At 39.5% G+C, this 17,735-nt stretch overlaps 1 non-coding gene across 1 annotated transcript; it reads left to right on the plus strand.

Annotated features, from left to right (window-relative positions):
• The first annotated feature begins 10,503 nt into the window (after window positions 1–10,503).
• Window positions 10,504–10,575, plus strand: TRNAW-CCA (transfer RNA tryptophan (anticodon CCA)). Its single transcript has one exon. It is a non-coding gene; the product is annotated as a tRNA-Trp (tRNA).
• Window positions 10,576–17,735: the final 7,160 nt, after the last annotated feature.

Below are 17,735 nucleotides of genomic sequence, written 5' to 3' on the forward strand. Positions count from 1 at the left end.
TCTGATGCTACATTAAGACCAAAAACCAATTTGAGAATTTAAAGAGATTTCACTGTCTTTCGGAAACATGGATAGTTAAGCTGATATATGTGGGCTGGAGCCTTTTAAAATAACTACTTTTTTTTTTTTTAGCTTTGCAGTGTCTTGCTTACTATGTTCATAGCTAGAGGGTTTTGCATAATTAGAAAGCATAAATCAGAAAGTTAATTCTTTGCCTCAGAACTCATTTTCAAGAAGACAGAACACCCATTTTCTCAGGTTTATTGTTTGTTTGAAAACATTTTAGGTAGATTATATGTAAAATAATTCAAAGAGAAAATATGATAAGATTAAATTTGTTGTCATAGTTTGGGAGCCTTTTTTACCCTCTTTATAAAATACTGAAAATATCATGGGGATTGTTTAAACTAGTGAAAAACTATTATTTTATCTGTCCACTGTACCTCTCTCTATAAACTTTACTCCCATTCTTCTGGAAATGCTCTTCCCCCAGTCAAATCAAGTGGTTCTGAGAAAATATCCATGTTCATCGATAACTCCATCCTCCCTTCCCCAGAGAACAGTAAACTGGTCTAGAAGTGGACAAAACCTCCCTCCCCTCACAATTTCTAACTTTTCACCGGAGAAAGTGTAATTGAATCCATCATCACCCATAGTAGAAGTTGCAGGATGTAGGACTCAGGAAGTGTGATAGCAGTGTTTCTTGCCATGCAGAAGAAGCCAGTCTCCAGGGAAAGAGAAGGGAGCCATCGCAGAGAGAGAAGCAGAAGCAGGAGCTTTTGGAAAGAGAGTCCCCTGGAAGTTTTGACCAGATATTTCAGTTTTTCCGGACCATCCATCTGCATCCCTGAAGTTCCCATGGTGTTCAAGTCTTAAGACATTCCATGAATCAACATTTCTCATTTTACCTAAACAAGTTCAAGATGAGTTCAGTCATTTGCAACCAAGAGATATGACTCACAGAACTTCATTTTTCCTTGAGAACATTTATCATCATGTAGTGGGAAAAACTTCTAGCAAAGAAACTCATTCAAGTGTCTCCAGGACACTGATGATTCAGCAGGGCTTACAGTTTGATTCCTTTCATGTCACCAGCTGCCGTACTTACTCGGTTGTTTTTGCTCACCACACCAAATACTCCTTCCCAAATGCTTTGCACATATAAAAGTACTTTTAAGTAATTGCTGCTCTCTTGATTATGGCAGCCTATATTCTGTCAGTGTCACATCATAAACATTTATTAGATACACGTCTCCCTTATCTAGTACATCTACTTTTGAATATCTTTAACTGACAGTGAACCTAAATGTTTACAAGTGCTACATATTGCTAAACAGATTTGGCAGGCTGAGACAGACAGAGGGAGAACTATTCCACTAAAAAATCTACTTTTCTTTTCATCTCTATTCATATTCTTAAAAGAAAAATACTATAATAACTTCATGTCAAATATATATGGATAATAAGAAATTATATTTTTACATTTTGACATCTGATCACTTGTAAAGGAGAGATAAGGGTGCTGAGTATTGAGTTGGCCAAAAAGTTCATCCAGGGCATTCCATAGAATATAACAGCAAAACCCAAATGAACTTTTTGGCCAACCCAATATAATTTCATTCATCTGTGATTGGTTAGTTTCACATATGAATCATAATATGTGCTTTAGATGATATGGAAATAATGAAAAGCATTAGTTAGGTTGAACTTTGTTGAGTCTCTGCTCTTTGAGCAAGTGATTTAAATTCCCGAAGGCCTTAAAGTGGGGATCCATGGAGTGTTGTGGCTAAGGACACAAACTCTGACAACAATTTTCTGGTTCTGATTTTGTCCTCATCACTCGTACCCTTAATGAGTTGTTTGGTGATTGTGGGCATTGGTTTTCTAGTGTGTTCTAAGTATATTCGAAGACAGACACATACACATATACACACATATATATGTGAGTATGTATATATATGTATGTACTTATACACACCAGGCATGTATAAGAATATTCAAAGCCACATTGTTCATAATGCCAAAAAATAAATAAAATGAAAACAATTCAAATATCTACCAACAGTAGAATAAGTTATTGTAGTAAAGTCATCCAGTGGAATATTATTCAACAGTAACAATGAATAAAAGCTTTGCACATCAGTAATGATAAACCTCAAAATAAGATATTGAGAAACTAGTACATTCTAGAATACATTCTATAGGAGTCCATTTCCATCAAGTTCTAAAACAAGAACAGGCTAAATCTAGGGATACATACAGGGATGGAAAACTAAAGAAAAGCAAGGTAATGATTTACACAAAATCCAGGATAGTGGTTGCTTTTGGAGATAAGAAGCAAATGTGAGTGAAGAGGGCACACAGGGACATCTAAAGACTGATAAAGTTATATTTTTTAAACTAAGAAATGTATATAGGGTATTTGCTTTCTAATTCTTCTGCAAATTGTGTGTATTTATGATAATCATATATACATGATAATTTCAAAACAAAAATAATAATTATAAAGCAGCTCAGACAGTAAAGAATCTGCCTGCAATGTGGGAGATCTGGGTTCAATCCCTGGGCTTTGAAGATCCTTGGAATAAGGGAACAGCTTACCCACTCCAGTATTCTTGCCTGGAGAATTCCATGGACAGAGGAGCCTGGCAGGCTATACTCCATGGGGTGGCAAAGAGTCAGACACAACTAAGCGACTTTCACTTTCACCACATTTTGAGAACTAAACAAGTTCATAGACGTTTAGCAGCAGTGTCTAGCATATAATAAGCTCTCAACAAGTGATAGGAGCCATAATGATGTTATGACATGGAGATGTTTTTACCACTTAGAAGAAGAAAATACCAAAAAGTGTGTTTTCATCTGTTTACACTATTATATTCCAAAGTGCTTGAACATCTGTGTTAGAACCACAGTCCTCTTAGAAAATGAAACTTGATGGCTTTTAACCTTCACTAAAGCCAAGGGATTATACCAGAGGGAATCTTAGATTCTCAGCCATAGGTGAGCATTCTACTTGGTTAAACATCAGGTGCCTAATGGATATCTATATTAATGAATATGAGGTGTTTAGTTATCTAATACCAGAGAATTAAGCCCAATCTTTAAAGAAAAAGTGATTGATTAATATCTGCATCTTATTAGAGGATTAAGTATTGAACTTAAGGTATTCTAACTGGTGTCTAGTCAAAGAATAATAAAATCATAGAATTAGTAAAGCACCTTGACCATCATCTCATCTAGTTATTTGTTGTACAGCTGAAGAAGCTAAAGCTCAGGGACATTAATTGACTTCCTCAAGGTCAACAAACAATAAATTTGTGACACACTCAGATCTAGAACACAAGTTAAGACGGAAGCTGCAAAAACATTCTACTATTGATGTTCACCAGACCAAACAGAAGGGAAGATGGTAGGAGGATGGGAATAGGAGGGAAACTAAAAGAGATCAGAAACACCTAGTTCCTTTCAAAGGAGCATAGGACTGGAATCCATTGAAACTTCCCTAGGTTACAGGCCTAGCATACCACTTTGGGGTAACACCTCTTTATGAACTTCTTTTGAGTCAGATTCCTGGGAAGAAGACAGACTCGGCTCATTCTAATAGCAGATAACATCTCAAATGCAATTTCAGTGAGCTCTGGCACCTTCAACTTTACCCTTGTTTCCATCACCTGCAACTAATCCACTTGATGGGTATTTACAATACAATACTTGCTATTACTTATTCTGCTCTTGAATTATGTTTGTCCCCAACCCATCAACAATCTAAGGCTAAGTTTATAATTATTTTCTTCAATAGTACTTACAGGAAACCTGTTAAGGGTAAAGGCTCTGTACTGGCTACTAGAAATTTGATGAAAAGTATTTACTCAAACTCCTTGTAACTTGTCCAATCAGGGAGACTGTGATTTATTCAAAAGAAAAACAGACCAATGAGAAGTAACTCTATGCAGACTAACCCCCAACACTTTATCACACGGACAATTAAATAAAAGTCATAAAAAATCTTGCTTACTTCAGGACCTTATCAGCTTGAGCCAGCTGATAGGGAAAGTAGGTCTTATGGTTGAACTCTCGAACCAGGAAAGGATCAGTCCAAAGTTTCTATCAGGTGACGTGACCTACAGAAGTATTCCCATTCCCTGGCTTATCTTTATAACCGATGAATGATTGCCTCTTATTTGCCCTATATGCTTGGAAAATGTGGTTAAATTGTTGAAGCTGTCCCAAGCAAGAGGTTTCCTTCTGGGACAAAAGAAAAGTAATCCCCTAAACATAAGGTTTAATTAATGGGAAAATAGCTTAGATTATCAAAATGTGCCTTTTGTTGTCTGATGTTTGATGGTTTGGGAGCTTTTTATTAAACAATCAAAAAGACCTCTAAGCAGAAACTAGACCCTTCTCTAACTTTTGTATTCTAATCTGTTCCCACTCTACAGGGCTCATAATAACATACTTTCATACTTTCCTAACAAGAAAGTCGGACTTCATTAGTTGTTCACTCGTTGCCATTCACCAATTTAATGTTTCATTGGAAACTCCCATTTAGGGGAAGTTTCTAAATTATAAAATAGCTCGCTTTTTTTTTGTTGTTGTTCTTTATAAATTAAAAAAAAAACATTAAATTGTAATTGAGGTACAGTGGATGATTTCGTGAAAGGAATAATTTAGTGGGCAAAGCCAAGTTTAAGCCTGCTTGATTATTAAGGGAAGAGATTTGAGATCCTAAAGTAAGACCGTGACCAAACTATGTGTGCAGCTAGTGACCTCATGCACTGGTACAGCTGTGCTAGCTTACGCCTTCGGAGACTGACAACAAATGTCAGACTTAATAACTATCTAGTGAATGACCAAGCAACGTGCATAGACAAGTGTTCAAACAATGAGAGCAATCCTCTCTCCTCAAGTGATTTATTGTCAGGAACACTGAGTTAAATGGAGCTCCCACTATACCTAAATGTACCAGTCAGTGGACAAAAGCTATTCAGTCAAATGCCAGCCTCCATCGTTCATTGAGAGAGGCAGTAATTTATTCAAAATGTAGCATCAGAATAAAGTCACTTTTCAGAAATTAATCCTATTATAAAGGAAACAGAAGGATGAGACACAAACAAGTAAATAAGAGTAAATACATCTATCACAAAAGATCATGGCAATATTTTTAATCTCAAAAATTATTCCAATTTTAAGGAAGTAATTTGAAAAGACATATTTTCCATATAGAAAAACTAGGTTTCGGGGGTTGTCTGTTGGTTTCTTCACTTGTTTTAGTTTTCATCAAGGGCCAGTTTATTTCTCAGACCTTGACCCAGCAACAGATAAAAGTCCTTAATCAGAGACCTGGAATGCCTTATCTAATGACACATATTCTGCCTCTGCCTTTCAAAGCACATATTGTCCCTCTAAAGGAAATTCACATGAAGCTAAATGACACAGTCAGTAAGTACCTTGTTTGGAGATCCCCCTGCTTCCTGAAGACAATATCACAGCACTGGTCAGCATCCTTTATAAGAACCAGCTGATTGCATGTGTAGTTACAGCAATGGGTAGAGGAAGTAAGGACAGGAGAAAGCAGCCTTAGGTCATCCTCCCAAGGCCCCTGATGTGGAAGGAACAATCACCTAGTACACACAAACGATCATTGTAATCCCCAGTACAAGGGTTTAGGGTGTGGGAAAGGAAGCTTGGCGTGGAGTTTGAAAGCCAGAATTGCAAGGTGAGAGATCTGAGAGCTTCAAGAGGAGTCTGTTTTGTTTGTTTTCAGTCTAGACTGAGAGTGGAAGGACTTAGGAAATATGCTTTAGGTTAGAAGGCACCCGGGGGGTTGTTTTCTTTCTCTACTTAGAGCCCTGAGTAATAACCCACATGCCAGTGCCTGCACCCAGGGCTGACGAATGATGACAGAAATTCCCTCTCCTTCTTTTCACATCCAATCAAAAATCAAGGCTGACTGCCACTACCTTCATGGGCCCTCCTCCACTTCTCATGTCTCCCACACTATTTTATCTTCAATATGTTACATGTCTCAGTATTTCTCACCTGGACTAAAGCAATCATCTGTTAAATGTTCCTCCCTGTTTTCCACGCTGATGTCTCTGGAGCAACTTTGACCACAGGACTTCCCAGTTTACAAATTTTTAGTAGCTTCCAATAGCCTTCAGGTTAAAATCCCAGCTGTCTTGGTATAGGCTTTGGTAAGGCAATCACCTTCATTCATATTCTGTCACTGCTACTTACCAACTTAGGAACATTACTTAACCTCTTTGGTCCTGAATATCTTCATCTATAAAACGGGGTCACAACCGTCCTTCACCATAGATTTGTTGTGATGATTCAGTGAGATATGCCTTTGAAAGAGCTTAGCACTGTGGCTAGTTTTTAGTAACTTTTGGCTATTAGCACTATTATAATTTCACCAGCTTACTATTAGTTATGAAACCCTACCCCCCACTTGACCCCTTCTCCCTCAGCAATTATCTCTCTTGCTACTAGCCCATCAGTAATCACAGGTCTTATGAAATATGTGCAAATCCCCAATGCCTAAGGATTTACATATATTCTTAATCATTAGCAATTCTGTAAGATCAGTTCTAGTTTCCTCATTTTACAGATAAGAAAACTGAGACTCAAGAAAGTTAAGCACCTTGGCCAAAATTACCCACCTAATAAGTGTGAAGTCCATCATTGAATCCAAGCCCATCATAATCCAACTCTATTCTTTAGGACCAACTATGCTGCCTTCACTTCATGGGAAATAGATGGGGAAACAGTGGAAACAGTGTCAAACTTTATTTTGGGGGGCTCCAAAATCACTGCAGATGGTGATTGCAGCCATGAAATTAAAAGACACTTACTCCTTGGAAGGAAAGTTATGACCAACTTAGATAGCATATTAAAAAGCAGAGACATTACTTTGCCAACAAAGGTCCATCTAGTTTTTCCAGTGGTCATGTATGGATGTGAGAGTTGGACTGTGAAGAAAGCTGAGTGCTGAAGAATTGATGCTTTTGAACTGTGGTGTTGGAGAAGACTCTTGAGAGTCCCTTGGATTGCAGGGAGATCCAACTAGTCCATTCTGACGGAGATCAGTCCTGGGATTTCTTTGGAAGGAATGATGCTAAAGCTGAAACTCCAGTACTTTGGCCACCTCATGAGAAGAGTTGACTCGTTGGAAAAGACTGTGATGCTGGGAGGGATTGGGGGCAGGAGGAGAAGGGGACGACAGAGGGTGAGATGGCTGGATAGCATCACCGACTCAATGGACGTGAGTTTGAGTGAACTCTGGGAGTTGGTGATGGACAGGGAGGCCTGGTGTGCTGCGATTCATGGGGTCACAAAGACTCGGACACGACTGAGCGACTGAAATGAACTGAACTGAACTGAACTAATGCTGCCTTTTATCCTATTCTATTTCCGCCCCACCACCTCCCCCTAAAAGAAAAAAGTATGCAACAGTACTTCTGTCCCTACGCTTTTCCAGAACCTTGCTATTTGTCCAGTAAAACCTATAATCTGTGTCCCCTCCACTTGAACCTGGGCAGGATCTTTTGACTGCCTCCACTAATGAGTTCTGGGATAAGTCAGGCTATATGATTTCTGAGACTAGGTCATAAAAGGCAACATGCCTTCTGTCTGGCAGTCTCTTTTGGAGCATGCACCTTAGAGCCCTTGGCTTTCATGTAAGTTCAGTTCCTTGAAGCTGCTGTGTCTGAGACACTACGTGAAGAGATCACAGAAAGATAAAAATTCTTAAGAAGCCCCAGTTGTTCAGGCATACTTGAAGCAGCCCCAGCAATCACTGCATAGACTATAAAGGGGCTGTCCCCACCAAACCCTGACCAGCTTGCAGATCTGTGAACTAAATAAGTGATCGTGATTATTTCAGACACTAAGTTTGGGAATGTTTTGTTATGCACCAATAAAAAAACCAGATCACCCACAGAAACCTCCAACACTATTTAATCATTTTCATTTCCCCTGACAACACACCTCCCATGGCCTTCAGATATGCAGCTGCCTCTGCCTACTAATCACCACCAGCCCCTAACGCCCCAGCCAGCCCACCTATATCCTCATTTAGAGAGTTATTTTGCTTTCAAGAGTCATTGTAGGGTAGTTTTGTAGTAGTTTTAGTCATCTTTCCCCAAATCTGGAAATGTGTGGTTAAGGACCAAGTGTCAAGTCAAAGTATCTAAGCTTAAATTTTTTGGTTCACTGCTTCCAAGCTGTAGGAGTTAATCTCTTCAACCTTTGATCCTCCAAAAGGAAGTAATGACCAAACCCCTATATTGGTGTTATAAGGGTTTATAGCTCCAAGCAAAGTTCCTGGTATTTAATACATGAGTTCAATACATGTTGCTGTTATTCGAGAACTAAATGTATTCAATTGTAATTATCTATTTCTTTCTCTGCTTCCTCTTTTGAATAAGAACAGTGTATTCTCATGCTTGCCACCTAGGATATGCAAGAAATATTTTTATTAATTGAATAAATGAATGAACAAATGAGTGAGTAAGTATGTCTAATCTAGCCTCCCTTCAAATCTTTTTGTCCACATGTCAGAGAGGAAAAATTGATAGAGATCTCCCACCCTGTGGGAAGCAGTCCCAGTGCTGACTGCATGCTTTTCTTCCAGTCCAGTTCTTCTTTCTCTTCCTAGTGTTGCTGTAGTACCACGGCCATGCAGAGAGCATCCTCACTTGACTAAGTAAAACTTTTTACCTCTGAAATCCAAATCAGATGGCAGGACTGTAAGGAAAGCCTGTGCCAAAATCTCAGGTGTCCTCCAACTACAGATTCCCTTCCCTCTTCTAACCATTTTACAGCATGCCATCCAGATACCTGATCTTGCCAAATAAAACCTGTTAATCTTTTACAATGTCAGTCCCTTTTATGGACTCCACAATATGCCAGTGCCATATGGTGGCAACACTGTGGAAGGGACTCTGCTCTTAGCCAACAAGCAGGTTTGTGCTGCACTAAGCAAATAATTCACCTCTGGCCTCGTGCATGTATTTCCCCACTGACTTCTGCTCAACAGAGAGAAATTGAAATTACCAAACAGCAACACAAACTTGATTAATAAGATGAGAAGAGGGGACTTGCCTGGTAGTCCAGGGGTTAACAATCCCCCTTGCAGTGCAGGGGATACAGGGTCTATCCCTGGTTGGGAAACGAAGATCCCACAAGCCTTAACTAAGACCCAATGCAACCAAATGAATAAAATAAATAACTTTTTAAAAAATAAGATGAGAAGAGACAGTCTACACTTAATTTTCATTTTCACCATAGAATTAACATATATACAAATGTATACATAAAATTCTAACTCTAATGCTAAAAATCTAGATACACTGGCTGAATTCCCTCAGTGCCAGCCAAGGATGTCAATGTCATTCCAGCACATCTCAATGTTAATATCCAGAAGACCTCAAAGCCCCAGTGGGTCCTTCAGTATGCCCTCTTGCCTCGGCATAAAAGGAAAAGTTTAAATATTTTTAAAATGAGTGAAAACCAGGGTGCTGGCTGTCCTAAATTACTTTAAAAGTAAACATGGAATTTATCTTATTATTATTGTAGATTCTATGCTGCTTATGAGTTTAATCATTTCTGCATTCTTTCTCTGGAAGGAACTATTTGAAGGCTGCAGAATGCTGAGGGTTGGAAAGATTTCTGAGGTGTGGCACCATCTTCTCTGATTGGGCAGCTGATCTCGAACGATGTGGGCCTTTTGCCGTTGACTCACCAGAGGGCAGCAGTTTTGCAGCTTGATGTCAGCAGGCAAGAATGTCAGACGCCTCTCTCTGCCAGCCGCTCCCCCCAGCCCCCAGCAGTAGCCCAGAATTAAGCAAAGCTGTTTGGGTAAGCCTCTGACCAGCCTCCAGGGCTTCTCGCTGCCCTGGTTACCACGCTCCAGCTAAGAAAACCCCCACCAACTCTCTGCAGGAGAACGCCAAACTCTCCCAGCTATGTGTGTCTGGGCATTTCAATATAACTGCCCAGTGATGGTCTGGATGTTGGGGAGACTAAGTATGGTTTCCCAGGCATCCCTCTTTAACACACACTCATACAAGTATTTTCTAGAAGTGAAATACCAAGAAATCTGTAAACAGGCACTAGAAAAAATTCTAGATCCTAGGCAGATTGTGTGCAATTTGTACTCCTCACATTTAATCTGCCTCAGTTTTCCCCATATTTCTGACTGTTTCAACTGAAGCCTCCAGAACTATCCCTGAAGCCCTTTATACGCTAACTTTCTATGACCCCAAGAAATTAGACAACTAGGAGCCTTCTTCGAGGATTGGCTTTCTGGTGCTCATGAGATGTGGCAGAGCTGCCTGCCCCCCAGGAACTAGTCTATGAGTACATATTTTTATGTATTACCTAGTTTCACATCTATTCTCCCACCATCTTTCTGCTGAGCAGGAAAAAAAGAGACTTGGTTGTAAGTTAATTAAAATATTCATCATATTTGTTTTACCTTTTCAATGAGTTGGGGCTTCCCTGGTGGCTCAGAGGTTAAAGCATCTGCCTCCAATGCAGGAGACCCGGGTTCGATCCCTGGGTCGGGAAGATCCCCTGGAGAAGGAAATGGTAACCCCCTCCAGTATTCTTGCCTGGAGAATCCCATGGACGGAGAAGCCTGGTAGGCTACAGTCCATGGGGTCGCAAAGAGTCAGACACAACTGAGCGGATTCATTTCCCTTCACTTCACTTCGCTTTCAATGAGTTATAGTTTTAGGCAACTGAAAGCTTACACAGATAGTAAATCATCACCTAGCTAACATCATCACTGCCAAGGTCAAGCAGACATTAAACTAGTATAGTTAAGCCAAGGTGAAATTGATGAATCTCTGAAACTTAGTGTCTGCCAATTCAGCTTGCTGAAGGGTAGGTACCCCAGATTTGTCTGTCTGATTCCCTCGTTACATTGAGACCTGAGGCAGAAATGCTCTCTACAGTCTTGTTCTCATTCCATTTCTTTATCCTGATAGATGGCACCAGCCTTAACTCCCCATCCTGTTTGAATGTCCTCCAGGATCTTCTAGTTTGATTACCATAGTGGTATTTATAATCCCTGAAAAGATATGACCACATCCTAATCCCCAGAACCTGGGAATATGAGCTCTTTTGGGAAAAGTTAAGCTCTAGAGATGAGATTGCCCTGGGTGATACAGGCAGTCCTTTTATCCAATGACAACTATCCTTGTAAGAAACACACAGAAAAGAGACACAGGGAGATGAGGATAGGCTCTACAGAGATGGAGGCAGAAGAGGAGCGATGCAGCCACAAGCCAGGAAGCTCCTGGAGCCGCCAGAAGCTGGAAGAGGTGAGGAAAAGGTCCTCCAGAGCTTCTACTGGGAGCATGCGCCCTGCTAACATCTCTGATCTCAGTTTTTCCGCCTGCAGAACTGTGAATACATTTATGTTGTTTTAAAGGAAACAAGTTTGCAGTTATTTGTTATAGCATCCATAGAAAACAAATACACTTACAAACACAAATGCCTTATAGGAATCATACAAATAATGAAATGAGCAAGCAGTCTAGTTGGGGAAATTCTAGTTTTCAGTTCAGTTCAGTTCAGTCGTTCAGTCATGTCTGACTCTTGCGACCCCATGAACTGCAGCACGCCAGGCCTCCCTGTCCATCACCAACTCCTGGAGTTCACCCAAACCCATGTCCATCGAGTCGATGATGCCATCCAGCCATCTCATCCTCTGTCGTCCCCTTCTCCTCCTGCCCTCAATCCCTCCCAGCATCAGAGTCTTTTGCAATGAGTCAGCTCTTCGCATGAGGTGGCCAAAGTATTGGAGTTTCAGCTTTAACATCAGTCCTTCCAATGAACACCCAGGACTGATCTCCTTTAGAATGGACTGGTTGGATCTCCTTGCAGTCCAAGGGACTCTCAAGAGTCTTCTCCAACACCACAGTTCAAAAGCATCAATTCTTCAGTGCTCAGCTTTCTTCACAGTCCAACTCTCTTTTAGCAGCCCCTAGAACCTTTGTCTCAAAGCAGGGAAACAAGAGAAAGTGCAAGTAGTCTGCAGTGAAAGCAAGAACAAAAGTCCTAGCCAAAAGAAGTACAGCACATCACTCAGATCCATCCAGTTGGTAGTATGTGAAAATAAGCCCAGTATGGCCAGATCTTCCCATGTTTATTGCCTTTTTTATTTTAAATCTCCTGCATTTTAAAGGTTGGTTCAAAAATCAAACAGGCAAACTGCTGTCTGTGGGCCCAACCAAATATGCTTAAGGTCTGAATTATGACTACAAGTGGCCAGTTGCTGCCTCTGGAGCCAATTGACCCTTCTAACAGTATTTAAAGCATGTGCCACAGACCAGTTAAGACAAATCTAAGAGCAGGACCTTTTTTTCTCCTACTGAATCTGGCCTGCCAGCCTAGGCCACTTGCATTCAAAATTTCTCCCACCCTTGGTGTAGGCAGAGGAATTTTTATACCCCTGACCATGTGAAACCTAGGAGATATGTGAGAGAGAGAAAGATTTTAAGAGAATTAGTGGTAGAGACTCTGCAATGTGTAATTACTTTAGAAGGAAAAATAAAAGAAAAAAATTATTCATCAGGGGGAATTAAAAATCAAAAGGCTTCTTTGGTGATTATTTTATCACAGAGCATTAAAATATATTTTACTAAATGGATTAATAAGTCAGATAAAGCATGAGATATAAAACTGAAGTATAGCTTAACATTGACACGGCCTCTATATTTAATTTACTAAAGGTAGCTACTTCTGTGATCATTTATCACATCTCTAGAGCAATCTGTTTCCTAATTCCATACAGTCAGTGTCCTTTGGAGCACAGCAAAGTAAGACATAGCTCAACTAGATTAAATTCAGTCTGACTGTGAAAATGATTATGAAGATAGTTAAGAGCTATGGAAGCATTACCAAAATGAAAGTAACACAAAAATTTATATTATAATTCTTATTGAGTCTGCAGTGAGAAAGAGTTGTGACCAATTTTCATGAATGATCCCTGTGTTCTCTTGGAAATAATCTAAAAATAAATAGGGGAAATTCTCGAAGTGCCCTCTAAAAGGTATAGGAATTTAAGATTTTCAGGAATGGATAGAGAAATGAGTCTCCTTACTGGCAGACAAGGATCTTTAGTCAAATTAAAGTTAAGGGTACAAAGAATGCTAACCGCTCAAAAAGAAGACAACTCAGTTCTAAAATGAGCAAAAGATTTAAATGGACATTTCATAAAAGAAGATGTATATAAACAGCCTACAAGCATGTGAAAATGTTCTCAATAATCATTAGTCATTAGGGAAATGCAGATCAAACACATAATGAGGTATCACTTCACACCCATTAGGATCATGTCTGTCAAAAAGATAGACAATGACAAGTATTGACGAAGATGTGAAGAAGCTAGAAACCTCATATGTTGTTGATGAGGATGTAAAATGATACAGCCTCTCTGGAAAGCAATTTGATAGTTTCTTACAAGTTAAACATTAATTTTCCACTCAACACAGCAGTTCTATTCCTAGGTGTCTACCCAAGAGAAGTGAAACAATACTCTCACACAAAGACTTGAATATGAGTGCTCAAAATAGCTTTATTAATAATAGCCCCAAAATAGAAACAACCAAAATGTCCGTCTGCTGGTGAATGGGGCTTCCCAGGTGGCACTGGTGGTAAAGAAACAGCCTGCCGATGCAAGAGCTCTAAGAGATGCAGGCTCGATCCCTGAGTCAGGATGATCTCCTGGAGGAGGGCTTGGCAATCCACTCCAGTATACTTGCCTGGAGAATCCCAGGGACCGAGGAACACGATGGGCTATGGTCCACAGGGTCGCAAAGAGTCAGACACCACTGAAGGGACTTTGCACCTACACACTGGTGAATGGATAAACAAAGTGTGGTATATCACATGATAGCGTATTATTCAACCATAAAAAAAGAATGAAGTACATCTGAAAGACATGATAACCTTTATAAACCTAAAAAACATTATACTAAATGAAAAGAGCCAGACACAGAACACCCTATATTATCTGATTCCACTTACAGGAAATGCCCCAAAAAGGTAAAACCTTAAAAACAGACATGAGTGGCTGTCTGGAGCTGGGATGGGAATGGGGACTAATTAAATGAGTGTAAGGATGAAAATGTTCTAAAACTATTGTGGGAATGATTACACACCTCAGTAAGCTTATTAGAAATCATTGGATTGTTCATTTAAAATGGATAAATTTATGGTATATAAGTCATATTTCAATAAAGTTGTTTTAAAAAGTAAGCCTAGAGAATCATTAAAAGAATAAAACATAAAATATAAAACATTCTCTCTCCTTTATTTCATATCCCATTCTGTCAATAAATTCATCAATTTCTCCTATCAAGCACCTTCTTTTTTTAATCTTTCAAGAGCATAATACATATATTATACTTCAAAATACATGTATAAAATGGAACACAGTGGAAAGTTTTTCTTCTGTTGTCCTTCAGCCACCCAGTGCCTCTCTCTGGAAGCAATGTTGCTAGTTTCTTGTGCATCATTCTTGAGACTTTTTATGCATCTCCAGAAATTTGTGTGTGTGTGTGTGTGTGTGTGTGTGTGTGTGTGTATTCTACCCCCAGCACACACACACACACACACACACACACACACACACACATACCCCTACCTTTTATTCCACAACTTGTAGTGTTCGGCACATTTCTTTTTTTACTTAATAAATAATTAGCACCACATCAAAATCTAAATATCACTCAATTCTTTCCCCTCTTTACTATCCCATAGCCAGGAAAATGGGTAGGACCCTTAATTACCTCTTGCCTAGACCAGTATATTTCATCTAACTTGAGACCCATCAGTGGTAAGACATATTGGTGTTTGGGGGCCAGTAAGAGAGAAAGTAAAACTGCCAATTAAATTATGACATACCATTGACTGTAGAATGCATCCCAATGTCAGAAAACATGATTAACTATATATATATATGCAGAAACAATAAAATATATAACTTTCTCTCAACCAGTTCTCCAACATCATACCTGGCTGCCTTTCACTTCAGAGCCTCTAGATAAACAACAAGGATTTATTACATAGCACAGAGAACTATATTCCACATCTTATAATAAACTATCATGGAAACCCCCAAATATAGATGTACACATACATGTATGTGCATAACTGAATTACTTTGTTGGACAACTGAAATTAACACAATATTGTGAATCAACTGTACTTCAATTTTCAGAAGTTAAAAATCAATTTATAGGACTTCCCTGGCACTACAGTGGATAAGAATGTGACTGCCAGTGCAGGGGACATGGGTTCAATCCCCGGTCCTGGAAGATTCCACATGCCTCAGAGGAACAAAAGCCTGTGCACCACAACCTCTGAGCCTACACGTTAGAACCCATGCTCTGCAACAAAAGAAGCCACCACAATGAGAAGCTCACACACCATGACAGAGAGTAGCCCCTGCTCACTGCGAGAAAGCCCGTGCACAGCAATAGTGACCCAGCAAAGCCAAAAATAAACAAATAAAAATTTTAAAACAGAAAATCAATTTATAGGTTCCTGTCAGAGTGATTTTTCTAAGCTCTGGGTTTAATCTTTTCACTCCTTTATTAAAAATTCTTTATGGTCTCCCACTGCTACAGGATGAAGTTCAAATATGTTAGTGTGACTTATAAGACTCATTCCTTTTCTGGCCTAATTTCTCTCCACTATTCTATGCTCTAGACATGCCCAACTATTGACTATTTAATTCCTCAAAGAGGTAGTGCTCTTTCAAAACTGTGTGTTTTTTACGTGTTGTTCCCTCTGCCTGGAGTACACTTGACCCCTTTCCTCCTGACTAAATACCCTGCGTCCTCCAAGACTCATCTCTGGGAAAACTGCCATGAGCTTCCACAGTTCAATCAAAAGTTCTTTCTGGGATGCCACCCTCTGTGCTTAATTCCATTGAAAGCACTTTTTGCCTCGTACTAGGCTCCATTGTTTCCTTGTCTATCTTCACTCCTCTTGTTTTTCTTGAATCACAAGGGGTTGCCCCTCTGCCTAGTCCATGGTCAGCACTGAATACACGTTTACTGAATAGATTTGTACTTTGGACCCTGGATATAATCATCACAACTGCAATAGTGGAGGTGTGGTCAGTTCAATGTAGGGGACAGACACCGGGTCTGAAATCACAAGATGCTGGTTATAGGTTCTGATACCTAAACTTGCTGATCTCAGTTTGGTCAGTTAATGTTTTCAAGGCTTGGTTTCTTCGTGCAAAAACATGAACATTAGTAGCTTCCTAGAAGGACTGCTGAAGAGATTAAATGAAGCAAGCACCTGAAGGCACTGGCATGGGGTTGGCACTCTGAACACAGCAACTTTTTTTAGAGTGATTGGAACACTCTACACTGCTGAACAGATATAACATCCCCTGAAAACAAACACACCACTAATGTGTTTTAGTACTGAAAGGACTTTGCTTTCCCGTTATTTTACTTCAGTTTTGAAGAAAGTGGTATATACCATGTTTCAGAAATCAGTGTGATTAAATAAAACACATACACACCCAGTTCTTGTGATATCATTACTTCCAACCCCTGTCAGTAAGTACCTTTAATAGTTTCTTTTAAATCTTTCCTGTATTTTTATTTTATTTTATCCCATATTTTATTGTTAACACACACAAAAGCAATAAAGCTGAATATTATTTCCCCTTCTTTTTGACATACAAGGGACTGTGTTTTTAATATATGTGTAAAGAGGCACATATATACACAAACACAGTTCTGAATGTTGCTTTATTCACTTAATAACTAAAGGGGCTTTGTGAACTTCTAAGTTTGCTCAGAAGAAGTCCAATCAAGTAGACAGGTATGTTGAAAGAGAGACTTTATTCTTCACATCACAATTCTGAACTATAAGCAAAAGGTTAAAGTTTTGACTCACAGCCTCACCTTCTTCGAAAGGGAACTACAAAGAAACTACTGACAAAAACAGTGAAAGACCAACCGCGGGCGGGAAAATCGCAACAATCTGCAAAGGTCTCACCTGGAAATCAGAAGAAATCTGCATACAGCAGACTACTAAGTCTTCAGCACTGCTGTGTCCTACTGGTTTTTCACCAATGACTGATAACGCTCCCTAGAGAGCCTTCACTTTTAAATGAAAAGATTACTTTTGTATTTGCAAACCGTTTCCGTTTTAGGACTCTGGTTCAGATATGGAACAAGATTTGCATTTTTTTGAAGGCAATGTCTGTTTAGAAATCAAGAGATGGCAGTACAAGGAGGTGGTTTGGGCTTTAGAAATAGTTCTTTCCGTTTTGCTGATCACATAACTGATAAGATTATAAGTACAAGGTTATAAAATGTGGATATATAGGCCTTCATTTTGTTGGCAAGTTTAATTATGGCCCAGATTACCCATGTCCTCTCTCCCTTTCTCTGACTTTTTTCTCAGGCATCTGTACCTGAGCTGATGACCTGAGAAGTTTAAACTCTCATATGAATGGCCCCAATTTAACCACTATGTTCCCCATTCCCAGGTCCCTGTCTGCCCACTGCCTTTACTGAAGCTATCCAGTAGGCAGGAAAACAGATTCATCAGGAGCTGCCCAGTGAGCCAGTCAGTACAGACAGCCGATTCACCATCTCATGCCATGTAGATTACTGTCACTTTGACCCCATCATCATGTATACACAAGGCAAAAAAAGTTAGCAGGATTAAGAATGAGCAGGGGAAGA

The sequence above is a fragment of the Capricornis sumatraensis genome, chromosome 6 (genome assembly GCF_032405125.1).
Source record: "Capricornis sumatraensis isolate serow.1 chromosome 6, serow.2, whole genome shotgun sequence".
NCBI lineage: Eukaryota > Metazoa > Chordata > Mammalia > Artiodactyla > Bovidae > Capricornis > Capricornis sumatraensis.